This window comes from Pseudorca crassidens, chromosome 7 (assembly GCF_039906515.1).
Source record: "Pseudorca crassidens isolate mPseCra1 chromosome 7, mPseCra1.hap1, whole genome shotgun sequence".
Lineage (NCBI taxonomy): Eukaryota > Metazoa > Chordata > Mammalia > Artiodactyla > Delphinidae > Pseudorca > Pseudorca crassidens.
The window spans coordinates 44,264,700-44,284,429 of NC_090302.1; positions in this window are offsets into that span (position 1 = coordinate 44,264,700).

Here is a 19,730-nt window from a genome sequence, read left to right on the forward strand (position 1 = left end):
GGTTTTACCCCCTTCTCTCCCTTCCCTCATGGATTTGTATTAATTTACCGCCACTTCCCGAAAGACTAAAAAGATTTACAAGCTGGTTCTAGTCAAGTGCCCCGAAGATTCATTCATCCTAGCTCTGAACGTCCTCAAGCAACGAAGTATTTAAGGAGCTCACTTGCGTGTCAATTGCCGAACAAATAACCCGAGATTTTCACTTCGTTAATTCTTCACGCTTCTCAGCAACTGTTTATTTTACACATTCTGCTCTCGGGAGAAGCTACCACACAGGACCGTAAGGCGCATCGACTCTTGCAAAAGCCAGCCACCGCGGTTCCAAAGCCGAGTCTGCTGCCTGCTGACTTTCGAAATCCGTGCTTCCAATACTAGGCAACGCCACGGAAGAGTAAAATTCCAGTCGCGCAAGTGGGGAAAGATGTTTCTGTGTATATTTGGTTTGAAAGTGGATGGAGTTGTTGGGGCCAAGGAAATAACTTCATTCATTCGTTCCATTGAGTCTGATGAGGGCTTCTTTTTCTCCACCAAGGGAGAAGTTTTGCTACTTTTTCAAGCACGGCCCTGTAACAGTGAGAGACTTTGATAGAAAAAGGACCACAGAGGAATTTCGAATGAAATAAATGTGTGACTGCGCCGCCTTCATTACTGTATCTTGCACTGTGACTGCATCAGGCAAGAGGGAGCAGGGATTAACCCGCTTCTGCTGAACAACCTCCCCGCCTTTTCTGGCACAGGACGATTTCTTGTGAATAGAAAATGTACCCTTATGAAATAATTCAATTGACCTTTAAAGTATTCACTCTATCCCTAACCCGGGCCCCCCTTTTCCCTCTCCTTTTCCCATCCCCCATTCTCTTTCTTCCTAGGCATTGGTTAAATGTATTTGAGGGTAATTAACCCATCACACCTATAGCTTTGGGTAATGATTCTTTCATCTGCCTAGGGCTTTACTTTCCTCCCTTATCCCCTCAGCTGAACCATAGCTGCAGACTCAAAGCATATAAATTTTATAAAATTCAGTTAAATTCATAAAATTATCGTTTTATGGCATTTTACACATCATATAATGTGTGCCCTATTATTTAATCTGGAAAACAAACCCACCAAATAACTTTATTCCCACACTACTGACGAAGAAGTGGAAGATCAGAAGAACTAAATCATTTGCAGAAAGACATGTATTTTACTCATTTACTTATTTGACTGGTTGGACACATATCTTTTGAGCACCTAGAATGTGCCAGGCATTATGCTAGATACTGGAGAAAAAGGAGGAGGGGAAAGATGGGGAGGCACCAAGGACTAGTGGAATTCAGACTCTCTGAATAACTCTAAATGTGGTTTATTGTTATTGTTGTTATTTGTAGATATTAAAGCACAAGTACTATGCTTATGCTTTGGGCTTTAGAGTTTTGGTCCAGCCTTGCTACTGGCTAGTCCCTTTGCACATTCCCTCTTCAACCTGGAGCCTAGAAAGTTTACAACCTATTAGGTCACTGTTTTTGAATTTTTGTTTTTTTGGGGGGTGTTTTTTTTGTGTGTGGTACACGGGCCTCTCACTGTTGTGGCCTCTCCCGTTGTGGAGCACAGGCTCCGGACGCGTAGGCTCAGCGGCCGTGGCTCACGGGCCCAGCCGCTCCACGGCATGTGGGATCCTCCCGGACCGGGGCACGAACCCATGTCCCCTGCATTGGCAGGCGGACTCTCAACCACTGCGCCACCAGGGAAGCCCTTAGGTCACTGTTAATTGCCACCCAGACTACCGGCATCTATTCACAGGGACATTGGATTATTCCTCTAGAAGCTGATGGATTTCACATGGGTTGGGAAGACCTCAGCCAAGATCCAATTCTCAATATACGCCAATCAGCCGTATTGAAGAATTGAAGGCATTTGCTGTCAGATTGGAGGGAGAGCCTGTCTGCCGATGATCCACAGGAGGGTGGCCACTGCGAGGACGAGTTCGTCATGAGTCGAGTTTGCATCATGGCCTGTGGGTTTCTCTGTGACTCTGGAGCCATTATTATTTAGGACAGCAAAGGCAGCACAAAAATGCTTCTCTTTGAAAGCTATGTTGCCTCTGGGCTTCGACTTCTGAACGAAATGAAGGGGCATCACCACACCAGGTCTCCTGAGGCCTGGAGGTTGTTTCCTAAGAGTGGCAAATTACTCATTGATATTTTTTCTCCGGAGTGTCTCTCTCTTTTTCTTTCCACTAACACTCTTGCCTTCTGTGAGCATGCCCTGCTTGTAACACACACACAGCATACACTGCATCGAGCATGAGAGAGAACTGGAAAGTCAGGTAGGAAATGGGCAAACCACTTTTCTGCTTTGTAAACCAATCCCTGGGCCAGCATTTCTTACTCAAAGGGTGTATTCTTCCATTTGGATGAATACTTATTCAGAAGGGAAAAACCTAGCTCTGTTCAAAAAAATAAAAAAGATTTGGAGCCTCCATTCATCTGTCAAATCAAACATATGAATGTAGATTCATTCATCTTGTTGTCCATCGCTTTCACGGTTCTCTTCCACTTCAATTATGTGTGTTTTCTCAAAGAGTGGGATTCTTAAACCTAAATAATACTACTCCCACTGGTGCACAAGCACACCCTGCTTCCTGCTTTGAGATCTACCTTAATGAACTCATTAGTTTCCTTGATTAGAGCCAGTTGGCCAGAATGAAGCTTCCAAATAAGGATCAATAGCTGAAGCAAAAAAAAAACAAAAAACAAACCTTCTTTCATGACCTTCAGCTTTGTTGGTTATCACACTCAGCCCTATTATCAAAGCCTCAGTAGCCAAAAGAACAAGGAACTGACAGAATAGTAATGATTAGTGCACAACCATCACTAACATTGGAAAAGCTGAAAAGCTAAAATCTAAGTCTTCCCCAAATGCTTCCTTTTTGTATGCTAAGAGTAGCACCCACGATTTGACCCTCCTCTCTCCCTCTGTAACATGCCATATGGCAGGAAACTAGGCAGTTTTAAGTTTTCCCCTGCCTTATACTTAGCAACATATTACTTGATAATGAGGCCCCACTAGAGTTTGGCCTCTCTGCCAAGGTCCCTCACAGCTCTAACAGAAAAATCCAGTGAAATGAGATGAACAGAAATCCAGGCAGTTTAGTACAAGAAGTGAATAAGAACTCCATAGGACTCATCTTGAAACTCGGCAAATGGGAATTATTCTGGGAAGAGTTTGCCTTCTGAGACACCTCATTTCTTCCTCTGCTACATCCTTTGTTGGAAAATGACCTTTAAGATCTCTTCCAACCTGAGGTTCTGTGAACCAACAGTAAATTGGTAATGGAAAGTTTGGAGCTGCCAAGGGGGAAAACTGCCCCTAGAAATTTCACTGCCCAGTAGGGGAGTCAGTAAACTTATGGGGAATTCTAATCACTTTTCTAGTATATCAAATTCAGAATCGGCAGTGGAAATTTGTCAAATTTAATAATGATAATAATAATAAATGGTAGTTATTACTACTGTTTATTAAGAACTAGCTCTATACCAGGCACTGAGCCAAACACATTTCAGGCCTTAATCTCATTCACAGAACATCAGAGCTGAAAGAGACCTTAGGTATCATAGACTCTAACTTCTTTATTTAATAGAAAAGAAAATGGAGGCCAATACTCTGTAATAACCTATATGGGAAAAGAATCTGAAAAAGAATAGATATATGAATATGTAGAACTGAATCACTTTGCTGTACACCTGAAACTAATACAACATTGAAAATCAACTATACTCCAACAATAAAATTAAAAAAAAAATACATTGGCTTTCATGTTAAAAAAAAAAACTAATTTGGAAGACATTAATCCTATCATGGAAAAAATAAGTTAAGAAATGGATGAATAATAGAAATAGACGAAGGAAGGAACTATACAGAAAGAAAGTAGATCAATGATAGACAGTTCTGGGGATTAACTGCAAGAGAATACATTTAAGGCAAAGAAAGCAATCTATATCTTGATTGTAGTGGTGGCTATATTTGTCAAAACTTGTCAAATTATAAAATGAATGCTTTTACATAAATTATACATCAATAAAGTTGATTTTTTAGAAAAAAACCAAAAAAAAACGAAGGAAGGGATACATGGACCAAAGATAATAGTGTGCTATGAACCTAGGATTAACATTAATCTAATTTGCAAACTTGGGTTAATAAATTCAATGGGTTAATAAATTCAATCAGGAGAATGGACACCTGACTTAACATTTCAGATTCTTTAGATGTTTAACTACCACCATCTAAAAATATGACCCATGACACATATGGGTCATGGAAACAAGTTAATTCAGGGCTTGATATTACCTTTCTGTATAATATTTAAATAATGGGACACTAATAGGTGACTAACATCTTGCAGATTTTGGGAGGCTTTTGCTCCTTCTTCGACCTGCTTGAAGTTGTCTAAGATTGGCATAATTGGCCCTCACCTGTGGACATTTAAATCCTACAAAGACAAGCGGGGTCTCAGAAAGCTTTCCAGTTGGAAGCAAAGTGTAAAGGTTGTGGGTGACTTCCTTCAGATATACATATGAAAGAAGTGACACCAACTCTGTCACCTTCTAGCTTCTATCCCTCATCCCAGAGCAGTATACCCATCAGGATGGATATGGTGGATGGATGTGATGTTCCCCTCTCCCTAAGTTGGACTCTAATTCAGGAAAAAGCAGGTTGAGAGGGGTGGGGAAAAAAATCAAAGCAATAGGCTTGGGTCTTGGACCTTTACCCACCAAAAGGAATGAATCCTATGACAATGGCAGCAGCCTTCCCCCAAGAGTCAAGACTTGGTCTTTTTGTAATGCCTCTGGGCCCTTTCCTCCAAGATGTTTTATTGGCTCTTTTACTCTTAAACCTCTCAGAGAATCAGGGGTTTAATAACTACTGACTCAACTGATCTTGCCTGGATTAAGTTGAATGGATCCTTGGAATTAAAACATTTTTTGAGTTCAGGCTGTGTAGCTCTAATTCAATAATGCCAAATGATATACTGTAATTCAAAACACATCTGCTATGACGTTTACTTGTTTATCTGAAGCAAGATAAATTATGACAAAATTATTTCGCAAATACCTTGTATGAGGACATCCTTTACACTTGCTACATTTCACCATTTCCAGAAACTGTATACCTAGATCACTCATCATTATGTCATGTGCATGACATAACTTCATTCTTCCCAGGGTGTATTCTGGATGTAGTTATTACGCAACAATTGTAAAGCTTCTGCTCCCTACCAACCTTCCCTAAACCTACTTCAGATTTTAGGAATGCATGAAAAAAGGACAATTTTTTGTCACCCTTAACCTTTAGATGCATGGTAAATAAAGGTATTTATCAGTAAGATACTCCAGAGCTGAACCTCATTGCAGTAGTTTGCCTGGAAAGAAAGGAGTTCAGCTTACACTTAATGCCAGTAAGCATCTACTATTCTTTACTGTTCCATATAGAATGGCGGCAAAGTTCTATTTTCAAAAAGGTTACCCCATACTTACAAATAATTCATTGATAAAATTTTATTTGTCTAAAGGCAGTGGAAATACAATTCAACAGGACGCCTCTTCAGGGCTTTCCAAGTTTAAAAAAGTGTAAGATTTCCCTGGCTTTTTATTTACAAGTTTCCTGCGATGGCTCAAAACCAGATCCTGCATTAAAAAAAACTATGATTTGGATGCTGGCAGTGCTACACTTTTAAGTCCTATGACTTAGCTGGCTCCCCCAGAGTGTCAAGAACTGAGTCCACTAAATCACTGGAGACCCTGAGGCAGGTTTCTCTCTTCAATTTTCTCCAAATATGAGCAGGGAAACTAGATTCATAGCTGTGCTAAATAAGACTGTAATATAAATAGGCTGTATAAATGCTAAATATTGCCTTCTGTGAGTGAAGATGAGACCAAGTTTTATGAAAATATTGTGCATCACAATTAGAGTTTGGGTGAGGAAGACATTTCTCTAGTACTGCTGTTCATTTATTTAAAAAATAGAGTATTGTTTTGAGATCTGGCAGCATATTGAACCGTGAGAGGTGAGCATAGAGTGAATCCTGTAGGAAAGAACAGGCAATATATTTGGTATCATTAATCCTTTCTTATGCTAGTCTTTGTCATACGTATTGTGCGTGTGTCCATACAGATACAAGCTGGCAAATTCATAGGATATTTGCATGTTGACATTTTGGCAGCAAAATGAAAAATGAAAAGATTTTGCGGAAAATGTCAGCAATGCAAAACTTAGTGACATTCTATAAAACTGAGCTAAGCATTACTAGGAAAAAAAAATCTTAAGGGATGGTGGAAGTTAAGATTTCTAGGCTCGGACTTCCCTGGTGGCGCAGTGGTTAAGAATCCGCCTGCCAGGGCAGGGGACATGGGTTCAAGCCCTGGTCCGGGAAGATCCCACATGCCGCGGAGCAACTAAGCCCATGCACTACAACTACTGAGCCTGCGCTCTAGAGCCCGTGAGCCACAACTACTGAAGCCCGTGTGCCTAGTGCCTGTGCTCCGCAACAAGAGAAGCCACAGCAGTGCGAAGCCCGCGCACCACAACGAAGAGTAGCGCCCACCCCCCGCTCGCCGCAACTAGAGAAAAGCCCGTGCGCAATGAAGACCCGACGCAGCTAAAAATAAATAAATTAATTAATTAAAAAAAAAGATTTCTAGGCTCAAAGGAGCTGGGTGCTAGATGTTAGATGAAAACTTACAGGCAAAAAGCTGATCACCTAAAGGTCAGCGAAATATTCAAGGCCACACCACTGACTAGATGAAAGAATTGGATGCACATGGAATTGATTTTGCATTTAATAATCTGGACACTTTGGAAAACACTTTTTCTACCCAACTGTGTTGTTCGGGGGTGAGCTCTGGGTTTGGCAGATGGAGTCTCATGATTTGAGAGGTGTGAACTTCCAGAAGTGGTTCAGTTATGTGTGGAAACTAATGACTCTGAAACAAATGATCTAATCAATATTCTATTATCCAATAGCCCTTTGACTTACATTGGGCCTGGAATGCTGCAATTTCTCCTGTGTTAGTCATGCCTTCTGTATGTTTAATGATAAACTCTGCCAAATGGAGTCTAGGCAGGAACAGGCCTTTTCCGTTCTACAAATTCAAAGTGAAATTCCCTGAAAGCAACCGGATCAAAGGAAAAGAGGAAATTGGCAAATCTCTATAGCCAGGGTGAAAGTCAGCCCTGTCACACTGATTGGACAAATAATAACTCTGAGTGATCTTGAGGACTATTATTGATAGAGCATTGACAGAGCATTTCTTTAGACTTTTCAAGGTACTTTCAGGTTATTATAATATTTACTCCTCAGAGTGACACGCCAAATAAGTGGAGACATCGTCATTATTTTAACACTGTCACAGCCATCACAGTCACTTTACAGATATGGAAAGAGGGTGCTGAAATGATGTTTGCAGCTGCACACAGCTACGGAGTAATGGGACTTGGCCTGGAAGTCAGGTTTTCTGAATCCTGTATTTGTGCTAATTCCACTATCCCAGAGTTACAACAAAGTCTCTACAGAGATAAGCCCTCTAAAATATATACTTCTGTCCTATTCCTGTGCCTTTACCAGTCGCTCATTGTGGAAAGTTTTTGTGCTGTTAGCTGGGGAGGAGAGACTGGAGAATTCACAGCTAAGGGCCTTCCTTCAGGGGTTCCTGAGTCTGTCATCAAGTAGCAGTTACCCCTCCCCTCATCTTTCTTCACCTCAAAGTCCAGTCATTTCTCAGCTCTGTCCCCAGATGGATATCCAAATCAACACCACTCCAAAAGTTTCTAGGAAGAAAGCAGACGTGGGATTCATTGTGTCTAAAATGCTTTTTCTCCTTTCTGACTGAATTCAGAGGTTTTCTTTTCATTTGCTAAGTTTCCAGGTCCTGCAAACTATGGATGTGATTAATTGCAATGTGCCGATATGATGAAACTCCACTAGTTTTAGGAGAAGCAATTGTGAAGTCTTGTTGGAAATCATTATAATGGACACTCTCATAAAGAATGGTTTTAAGGTTCTCAGTAACATGCTTATTTTATAGGTGACCCAATTATCAGAGCTGTTCTTACTTGATGGCCAAAGGTGCATTTTTAAAATTGGACCTTTTCCTTATATCAATTATACCTCGATAGAGCTATTTTTAAAACTGTATTCTCCCAACACACACATGCCTTGCATAATTATCAGTAGAACTTTGAGAACAACAGAAAAAGGTTCACACAAAAGTATATGGGTAAGTAACAGATGCCACAAGTAAGATTCATCACAGGTGAGGCAGCATCAACTGAATCTCCTTCCCTTTATAGCAAATTTAATTCCTTCACCCTATTATCCCCATTTTTCTTCCCATATCTCCCTTGTTCCAAGTTTCCTATCAATTTGTCTATTCATCACATGTTGTCCTCCATCACCCTGATCTTCATAAATAATAATAAATGAGAAAATAGTTCAAACAATTTGAAAAAAGGAAATATATAATAATATTTCCACTGCTGAAACATAGCTACTTTCATATTTATGTACTCTCTCCTAGTATTGGTATGAAATCAACTATACCTTTACTAAGTTATAAACACAACACATATACACTTTTATATTCTGCATTTTTTATATAATGTATACTATAAATATGTCTCTGTGGTCTTTGTAATTATCATTTTAATGATCATACTCCATTGGGTTGATGTATCATAATTTACTAAACTCTACTAGGACATTTAAATTGTTTCCAATTTTTCATTGTTGTAAATAATACTGCAGAGAGTATCTTCATGAATAAAGGCTGTGTGTGTTGTAGATTTTTTTCCTTAGATGAATTAACATCTTTTGGGTCTCTCATGCTCCAAAAACTAGAGAATGGTTTGCAGTCTCAAACTTTAGAGGGACCAGGTATGTAATTTAAACAAGAGAAGTGGGTCAGTAAATACGGTGAATGAATCAGCTCTTATCTCAACTCTGACAGCATTCCCCCAATCTATTTCTCTGACTACCAGTATTGCTGCAACCATCCATCCATCCATCCTTCAGTCAGTCAATACTAGTATTAAAGAAAACAGGCCCAAAATGGAGCTGCTTATGCTAAGACCCACATCAACAAACTGAGACTTCAGTTAATTACAGTTTTGACTCTCCCAGAAATGGACTCTTAAAGCAGCCAATCAGGAATCACCTGATCAGCAGTTAGGCAATTGCCTGATAAACCCCTGCCATCCCCTAAAGGGAAAGTAACCTTGCAAGAACCAATCTGCTTTTTTCTGTCTAGTGTAACTTCCTTGTTCTTGCTTCTTTCTGCCTATAAATGTCTTCCATTTTGTACAGCTCCTCAGAGCTCCTTTTAACCTGCTACATTGGATGCTTCCTAATTCATGAATTGTTGAATAAAGCCAACAAGATCTTTAAAATTTACTCCGTTGAATTTTGATTTATTAACCCTGGACTAAGTGCTATGTTCAATGACTAATACAGAAGTCACAGTTTCATAAGGTTAAGCCATTTGTTGAAACATTTGAATTGTTATATTATTATTTAATTTGTCTAATTTTCAATGCTAAGTGCTGACACTAAGAAAGAAGGTGAGGGGGTGAAGATACTGCTGGAGTGGTCCAGGCAATTTCATGGAGAAAACAGAGCTCGAGATAAATTTTAAAAGATAGGTTGGGGGTTGAGTTTGAATAGAATGAAAATATCATACGATTTTCATATTTGGTATACTTCTCAGTGCCAAATCTCAGGGAGGTTAAGATTTTAAGAATTTTTTTTTTCATAATTTTAACCAAAGTTCTCTAACTCACAAGGAATTCCTCTTCAACCAATGAGAATCTTTATGACTCTCTGTTTCCCCTTAAGATTAAAAGTCAATTTCTGAGCAAAGTATGAGGATTTGAGCTCTTGATTGGATTAGGGGAAAGTGCTCTCTGAGACATTCAAAATCCATTCAAAATAATCTCCTAGTCTCCAACAAGGCCAAGGCAGGCAAGTGGAATACCATTAACCTTCCCTGTAAAGGTTGCCAGTCTGCCAACAGGATTCCCCAAATGCAGCTTTACGCTGCTCCAGTAACCAGAGCACAGAGGTTTGTTTCCAGTAAGTTCAAGCAACCTGAAGGATGCTTTGATGGGTCTATAAAGTAATTTAAAATTTACTTGAAACTCTGCAATCTAATCAATAACACCAAAGGCCTTACTCAAGTGAAACAATCAACAAAAATCACCAATTTCCTGTTCTAACAAAGAAAGAATGGCCATTTCCCCTCTCCCTTCAGGTCTCATTCATGCAGGTTTTCTCTTTAAATAGCAGATGCATTAAGGGTTTCAAGTATTTTCTTTAAAAATGTTCACTTCTTTCCTTTCACTCTTCCCTCCTTTTCTGCTTAAAGTCTAATACATCTTGTCTGCAATTTTAATTATTTAATTTCTTCACTGCATTAGTTAAAGAAAAGACAGTTTTGAGGATGCAGTCTGCATGAAAGAAGTAGGACTCCATGTAAAAATTGAAGAAAATTGTGTTAACACCGCACCGCAGCAGATTTAGTACAGAATATTTCGCAAACTCTATCTTTTTCCTTAGTGTATCCTCTTGTAAATATGGACTAAATGACCATTTTGCTTACTGTGTCAGATAAATACCAATGAAGAAAAGACCTTCAGGAGCTTGAAGAAAGGAGATGTAAGTAAAGGTAGGTCACTCTATTCTGTAAAAAACATTTAGAAATGGGTCAAGATAAAAACAAGACTAGAAATGCTTATCACAGCACTTAACCATAGTTCTCTTTGAATCTTTCTCCCAACATAAAAATAAGATGGAATAGCAGTAGCTTTGGAACCAAGTTCAATCTGTAAAAATGTATGGTTAGCTTACAGTTAAGACACGTTCTTCAACCAAAAGTTTAATTTCCTCAAAGTTTGAGATAGCTGAACTTTTTTCAAAATGTCCTTTTTTGATTGGGTGAGTATAAGTTTACTGCAGAAAAAAATTTAAAAAATAAAAATATTCCATAACTTTCCCAAACACCTCTAATCATTATCTGGGCTTTTTAAAAAATCTACTCTCTCTCTTGCTCTCTCTCTATTATACAGTAGGCAAATTATACATATGTGTATATGTATAATGTACACACATACACATATGTAGTTTTTCTCCTAATATTTCATTTTCATTTATTTTCACTTATATATTTCAAATATATTCTACTTTCCCATTTATTTTTTAAATATGTTTTTTCATGGCTGCAAGAGAGTTATCATACAGATATACTACACACACACACACACACACACACACACACACACACACGTTGTATATACACACATACATAACCATTATTCCATTGTGGACAATATAGGTCATTTCCAATTTGGAGGGAGTATATGACAGATAACTGTATTGACATCTGTATAGAGGCACATCTTCTTGGTTCAATGATTTTCACAGAGCAAGCTTTGCAGTCTCAAAATGACCTACGACATAGCCTGATTCTACATGGAAGTCATAAAATATCAAAATCTATAAAGAAGCTATGCTGTGCGGTGTCAACACTGCAGGCGACCTGGGTTTAAACACCAGATTTACCACTTGTATGATCTTGGGAAAATTCCTTAAAACTTTTCTGTTTCTATCTTTATCTGTAAAATGGGTATACTTCTAGGACCTACTTCATAAATCTGTAGTGAAGATTAAATACAATAATTTATGAAAAGGGATTTAATACGTGACTTCACATAGTAGTTTCTTAATAAGAACTAGCAGTGAATATCATAAATGGTCTATGAAATACATATACCAAAATATCTCTGAATATCATCAAGTGGTATTTCAATTTCTCCCTGCAAATATTTTAACAGTTTTTCAATGGCGCACATGTGAGACAAGAACAGTTCAACCTTCAGAGAGTCTATCTCGTTGATTTTGTTAGCATACCAGCTATCATTTGCCGTTACACTGCAAATACTCAAATCCAAAAGACCCATGGATAACACACAGAGATCGCAGTACTGATTCACCCTCTGTAGATGATGCCTTCTGATTCACCCAGATCCACATATGTCACCTCCATGCTATACCTAAGTTTTCTAGGTGGGCTAGGGGATCCAAGGTAAAAATGCTGGTACAGGCTGTCAAAGAGGTCATAGATGAGTAGACCTGCCCTCTGTGACTACACTCATTCTGGAAGTTCTTTCTAGAATAAGAATGTGACTGTGACCAAGTGTCCGAGTGATGCTAACTGGCCTCCGTGGGAAAGCTGATTGGATAGAGCAATTTCAACGATGGGCAGATAGGCACTTATACTGCAGAGGTGAGGAGTTTCATACGGTTCTTCCCACTGCCTGGAACATCCTTCAACCTCCACGTCATCCTTCGGTGATGAATCTTCAAAAATTCACTCAAGAAATTGGCAAAGAGCCTTCCCATATCTTGTACCTCTCTTGCCCACAACAATCACAAACTGCATTGCAGCCAACTTCATGTGTTTCTTTTCCTGCCTCCCCCTCCAAATACCTACTTACTTACACACACACACCCCTACATATACATCACACACCAAGAATTTAAAACTCCTGAAGGCAAATACCATTTCCAATTCTATTTTCAATTCTAAGTAAGAAGCATGTATTAGATGCCCAATATCTGTCTGCCAAATGAATAATTCCAGTCTTCCATTTCTGATCTAGACTTATGGCTCACATCAGTTCCAGGATACGTACTGATAAATTAGTAATATTAACAGGGATTAAAGAGCATGTCTCTTCTGAAGTATTTGTGAATGGAATGATATAGCTGGGATATGCCTACAAACAATCCAGGTTTTGTTTTTTGGGTGGTGGGGAGAAGGGGTGATGGCAGAAATGATAGGTATTGATGAAAAAAATTGGCCGTAATATTGATAACTGTTGAAGCTAGATGATAAATAAGGAGGAATCAAATATGCCATTCTCTCTACATTTCTTTTTGAAAATTTCCATTTCTATATTTGAAAATTCTCATAGCACAAAATAAATTTATATACACACAAAACCACAAGACACAACACATAAAAGCACATCCTGGGAAGAGTGACTTTATAATGCCAGTATCTTAGAGAAGGGGATCATTGATGGAATTTCAGATTTTACAGCACTTGACTATTATGTTTCAGGGGATATGACTTGAATGAGGCTCATGAATAGTTTGTTCTGCTCTGAAAGGCAACTACCACTGTACTTTGGCACAAACTGGTGGGACTACAAGAGCTAGGTAGATAAAAGTCTCCTTTATACAAGGACCCAAAGGCAGACATTGAACCAAAAATAAGAAGAAAGAGAAACAAACCACGAGCTAGAGAAAGAAAAAGATACAAACTCTAAGCTTCAAACATTTAAAATCTAGCCAATAAAACCCATCCACAAAGTCTTGGGAGGTGGCACCATGACTGAGGTGGTGGTGTATGTGTTTATGTTGGCCATTTCATTCCCCTAAATGTGCTTGACATCTCTAATTAATCCCTTTGGAGCAGTGGTGGCTGGAATTCTCAACTCACAGCTTTGCCCCATGCCAGCCAAACATAATCCTGAGATGCTGCATGTACATGGTAAGGGACATTATCACCCTTCAGATTTAAGAATAACGGTCTGATCTAAATATAGAGGTACCAACCCTGGCTGCACATTGAAATCAATTCAATTAGAGTAGGAATTGGGTACTGACATTCTTAAAAGTTGCACCAGATGATTCTAGTTTGTTAGACAAATACCCTCAAAGCTAAAAGACAGGAGCCCCAGGACATAAATGGTATGGAGGAGTAAGAAAAGGAAATTTTGCAATTGGTCACTGAAGTGGCTGCTATGGTGTGGTACCCAGATATTTCCCCTCCACCCTTTCAAGACAAAGGCTCTTGGTCCCTAAGTGTCCTTTCTAAGATTGTTGGCTGCTGTAGGCTCTCTTCATACCTGATTCCCACCTGGGAATTGCCTCAATCCAAGGAAGCGCCTCATCCAAACTTGCACCCCTCCCCAGGAGCAGTCCCTATCCAATGACTGCACAGGTAAAAAAAGCATGGTCCCCTAGCTTCAACCCGGGACATCTCTGAAGGTCATCCCTACTTCAGAGCTCCCCGTGGGATCTGCTGAGTGTCGCAGATCAATTCTCCCTCTACCCAATCCTTCCTGGAAAGACCTCTGCATCCCAATCTTTCCCAGCTTCCTTACAGGTAGAGTTCTGCGTCGTGCTTCCCAGTAAACCCTCTCCCTGGAAATCTCCAATTCAGAGGCAATTTCCCAGGGTGTCCGACCAAGATAGCATTGGAGGCTTACTGGAATGCTGCTCAGCCTTCGTACTTACCCATCTGCATCAAGCGGGGACATGAAATCTTGGTATTTGCTTTGCTAAGAGTGATTATTTATAAAATCAATTCAGAACTGGACTAGAGCTGCTTTTCCAAAAGTCTCATCATTTCTACTAGTCATAATAGATGGGAAACTCGAGGCTATGATCCAAAATTAATATATCCAAAATATAACTGTGAGAAACATTTATCTATGTGCTACGAGTCATTCAAAGTAATCATGAACAACTGTATTATTTTTCTCAGATGTCACCAGAAACATTGTGTGATCTGGGTACTTTTTGGACTGTTCAGCTTCCTCTCCCCACAGTAGGCATCCCTCCAGGCTCTCTGATGCTGCTTTGTTCTTCTTCCAAATGCCCTCACTTCCTGTTTTTTTTTTTTTTTTTTGCTCATGGTCAATACAGGCAAAGACTGATGTATGTTTTTAATGGGAAGGTTTGTTAGGAATAGATCTTTTGGTTTATGGAAACCCATTGGGTTATTCATAGGAGATAGCAGAGGCTGAGTGTGTAGATCTGCTGGACTTGGGCCTTATTCTAAGCAGAAACTCTCTAATTTGTAGATTTGAGGTTCTGTGATAAACTTAGAGATAAGATACATGGGCAGGATAAGAAGTGTATTTGGCAATCCAAGAATGAATGTCTTTCTACTCGCTGGTGACTAAGTTCGACATGGACTGGAGCACAGTTTATTAGGCTGCGCCAGCGGTAGCTCTCCACACAAGCTTACGAGATCAAGGGCTTATGATTTTCTTCACTTTGATAAGCAACTTTCAAGTCGTACCCAGTTACAGAACAAACAGAACCGTGATTTGTGTTTTGCAATTTGATAACTTAATTTACTTTAGACCCTTGCTTGTCAATGTGTGGTTTACGAACCAGCCGCACTGACGTCACCTGAGAGCTTGTGAGAAAGGCAGAATTTTAGCCCCTAGATCTACTAAATTGGATTATGCTTTTTAAGAACACAGTCCTGTATTTCCGGAAGACTGCCAGGTGATATTGATGTGACTGTGGTCCACACAACACATTTTGAGTAGCAAGGCTCTAGAGGGTCCCATCATATTTCTAGTACTTACAATTTTTACTCCTTATAGGAAGCCAGGTTGTCAGTGTGTCCCTCTATATTTCTCAGCGCTGTGTTTGGCCCTACCCATTGCCACAATAAGCCAAAACCTATGAAAGATAATTAGACAGGAAGCAGCATCCAGGCGATGATAGGTGGTGGCTGTCCCCAAAGAGATGAAGAGAGTTCCTGTCTTCTGGGCCAAACTGCTGGCAGGTGTAAGGCACGTAGCTTACAGCCCAGCACTGAGAAATGGTTAATGGTGCCAGAGGGAAAGCTCACCAAGAAGCAGCTTTCCTGTGAAGAACACTGCCTGTTCAGACTGAGGACAGCGTCTCTCTCAGTTCTGTTCAGAGGCAACAGAAAGCAGAGCCTCGAAAAAGGAAATCACACCAGTGAGGGCACTTCTTCAATTACTAAAATATAGAGAAAAAGCCCTTGACCAGAAGACGGGAGACCTGGGTACTGAATCTGGCTCAGTCATCAACTAGATATTAACACTGATAACCTACTTGTCCTCTTTGGGTTTCAGTTCGGCTGTAAAATGAGGGGGTTTCTAAGATCTTACACAGCTCTTTCTCTTTAGCATCTGAAACTCAGATGCTCTAGAATTGGCTGCAAAAACTACTCTTGCCACAAGAGGGAGTTCTCTTTCTGAAATCATAGAAATTCTGTGCGTCGCCTTAATGAAAAGATTTAGGCAAACCAAAACATTTGAGCATCCAGAATTTGTAAACAATTAAAACAGATTAGAAGGCTCATTAAAAATTTTTGTTAACTTAGATTAAATTATGACTAATTCCTTGCTTGAGCAAAGCAAAAAATGGAGACTACTTAGACGGACGGGCGGCAGTCAACAAAAACAAAGACTGAGAATCTACAAATTTAACAAAGGTGAATAGTCCTAACTTTCCTCCTCAGCTTCGTTAAGAATTTGATGCCTGTTCAGTGTTGTTCTCTTTCTTCACAAATTGGCAAATCCTGGGATTGTTCTGGCCCTGTAATAGAATTTTATGTGTCTGTGAATTAAATATGGGACTCAAAGTGTGTAAAGGACAACAAATAATTCTGGCAGGGAGTAGAGTGGCACAGAGGGTGATGGGAGGCACTGTTTATAGGGTTCCAAATATTTGCATGAAAAGTGAAACATTCCATCAAGATTCAACATACCGCCTCCCTAAGAGATGGTTCCAAATACCCTGATGTCGTCAGGTGACATGGGGGCGCTACACTTAGCTGAGGAGCTAAGATTTTCCTCCATTCATCCTGGATCACCCAGACCCCTCGTTCTGCGACTGATCTACCTTGCTTTCTTTCCTCTATTTTGCTGCGTTGTTAAAGAGAGATCTCCAGGCTGAAGTCATTTGACTTGTCTCCAGCAGGTAGAAGACAGAAAATGGGATGTGACATTTTGGCTAGGGCTGGGAGAAGTGGAAGCACTAGATGACTCTTGGGGGGCTTCAAACGGCATCTGTCCTCCTGCCCCTACAGACGGTGTGTCTCAGAGTGTGTGCCACTTCAGAGCTGGAAGGTCCTCTCAAGCCCATCTAGTCCAATGTTTCCCAAGGCATAGAGAGTCATCCATTCCTAGAAGAGATTATTACTTTAGCTTATGCATTGACATGACGATAACACTGGATCACAGAGGGAGAAATGTTATTCCCTTTTCAGTGCTCAGGCCACTCCTTCTAGTGGTCTCAAGGAGATAGCTCATGCTTATGCTGGAATGTCTCTAAAACCCCTCTCACAGCTGCCAATTTCTCTTCTTTAACAAAAAGAGAGAAGACCTCAAGAATCAGAGCCTTCAGCAGACAGCATTATCTAGCTAGAACATAATGGTATTGCTTGATTTATTGTATTGATTTTTAGGGTTGAGTTCTATTTACGGCAATTATACTGGTTTTCCATCCATGGTGACATCAAATTTGCTTTTTATGGCAAAGAATGAGTCAACATGAAGAAAAATATTGTGTATAAGTAATAGTAACAGGTGGCACACAGATAAGTCAAAGATTGTGCAGATGGTAGCAGGAAGTAGAGTGACTTGACAATAAACACCCAGCTCTATCTTCTGACTCTGTGATAAATTCTCACACATGTTGGGTTTCTGGTTCTACGATGGGATTGACTACTAATGACTTACTTGAGTCAGGCTGACAGAAAAACAAATGTGCCCTAATTTTCTTTCAACTAGTCAAGTTTTTACTTCATTACATACATTAAATAACTCATATTGCTTCTTAGAGACAAACAGGGGAAAGAGGAAACTTCTTCTTGTGCCAAATAATACAGTTCTATGTGAAATCCCATGGCGGCCCACAGGCAAAATCCCATTGATGCCAATGCCGTTTTGAAGAAGGTTCTTTATTTCCATGTCCCTGCAGCTCAGAGTTAATAGTACTTGGTTTACCTAATTACAAAAAATTCTTTCCGATAATAATCCTTATAACTAGCGCTTTCTCTGGCCCTGAACCAGTGACTCAATACAGCAAAAACTGTTATGTCCTTTAGGCAGGAAATCCTTTCTCTATCACCTCAGATACATTTCATAAATTATAATTTTATTTGTATGTTTATCACCAACCAGTACAATCACATTTCTTGACTTGTGTGATCTCCTTGAAGGCAGCGCTCTCTGTGTTGTTCACTGCTGTATTCTCAGTGCTTGGAATAGTGCCTGCTCTTCAATAAACATTTGTTGATTAACTTGCAGATTAATTAACTGCACTGGCGGGAACAAGTCTTGATTCCGGGGAATTGCTTGTTTATGTAAAGCCAAATGGAACATCTGCTCTGTGTAGGTGCACATCGCAGAAGCAGCTTTCATCTTCAGGAGGGAGATAAAGAAGATACTAGCAATGCAGGTTATGCTCAGCTTGGGAAATCATGGATTCCAGAAAAGTGCCAGAGGTTATCCATCATATTGAAGAACAGAACCATCCTGGGTGGAAAAATGCCTAGCGATTGTCCAAGGCCATCAGGGAAGTAGATTGGATGGCAACTTATTGTACATTGCCAGGAGCTAAGTGTCCTTCTTGTGAAAGAATACAGAATTTTCAAAGGCTCCTGAGGTTATTATGATTTGGGGTTTGATTTTGTTTTAGCTAAACACTCGATTTGTTTAATGCACTTTGGATTTCACATTGCCAACAAAAATAGTTTACTTTAGTTCAGTGGGAAATACAAAATCAACAGGAAAACTCAGGATCACAGATTGAACTGTTGGTTTAGAAGAGACTGATCCCTCGAATCTCACCTGTAGTCACAACACTTCGTTTTCTCAACAGGTATTTATTCACGTGTTGGAGAGCATCAGCAATACAGTGGTCCCTGGCCTCAAGGAGTGTAATGACAAGACAATAACTACCATTCATATGTGTCATAGATCCTATAAGAGGAGAAAGTACCTGGTCCTGGCGGAGCATGTGACAGGGGCATGTACCCAGTCTCTATGCGCAGAGTGGGGGCCAGCGGGAGCCTCTGGGATGATGCTAATAACCTAAATATCTTTTAGTACCTAGCCAGTAAAGATGGGTAAAATGTTCCATGAAGAGGGAAGAGTATGCTTCCCTTAAATAGTCCCATCAAGTTTCCACTCTCAGGGTTGCCTTCTGCTTTGCTCTGCATTGTTTTTCTCTGTACAGTCTTGATGTGTCATTACAAGAAAAGGAAAGGTGCCTGCTAGAGACTGAATATTTGTGTCCCTCCCAAATCCGTATGTTGAAGTCCTAATCCTCAGTGCAATGGTATTTGAAGGTGGCGTTTGGGAGGCTAGGCTAGGCTACGAGGGTGGAGTCCTCATGAATGGAATTAGTGCCCTTGTAAGAAGACATGAGAGAGATGATATCTCTCCACCATGAGAGGTTACAGCAAGAAGGCAGCCATCTGCAAACTAGGAAGCAGGCCTTCACTAGACATAGAATCTGCAGGCACCTTGATCTTGGACTTCCCAGCCTCAGAACTATGAGAAAGAAATGTTTACTGTTTAAGCTACCCATTCTATACTATTTGTTATAGAAGACAGTGATGATGAACTTCAGCCCATTACCATGTAAGAATATAATCTGACCTGCTGCTTCTAGTCTAAAAGAGTCATGGTACCTCCTCTGTTATCCCAATAAAACCTTTATAAACCCAGAGTAAAGTCTGACCAGGGACCCTGATGTAGTGCTTGGGCCAGATGACGACTGGGTCATAAATAGAAAAACTGCAAATACTCCCCTTCTCTAGACAGCATCGTAGTTAATGCTGCTGTCAATTGTTTGCACAGCACAGTGTGATGTTCAGGGTTTATAGAGTTCACATACTTTTTAAATGTGGTTC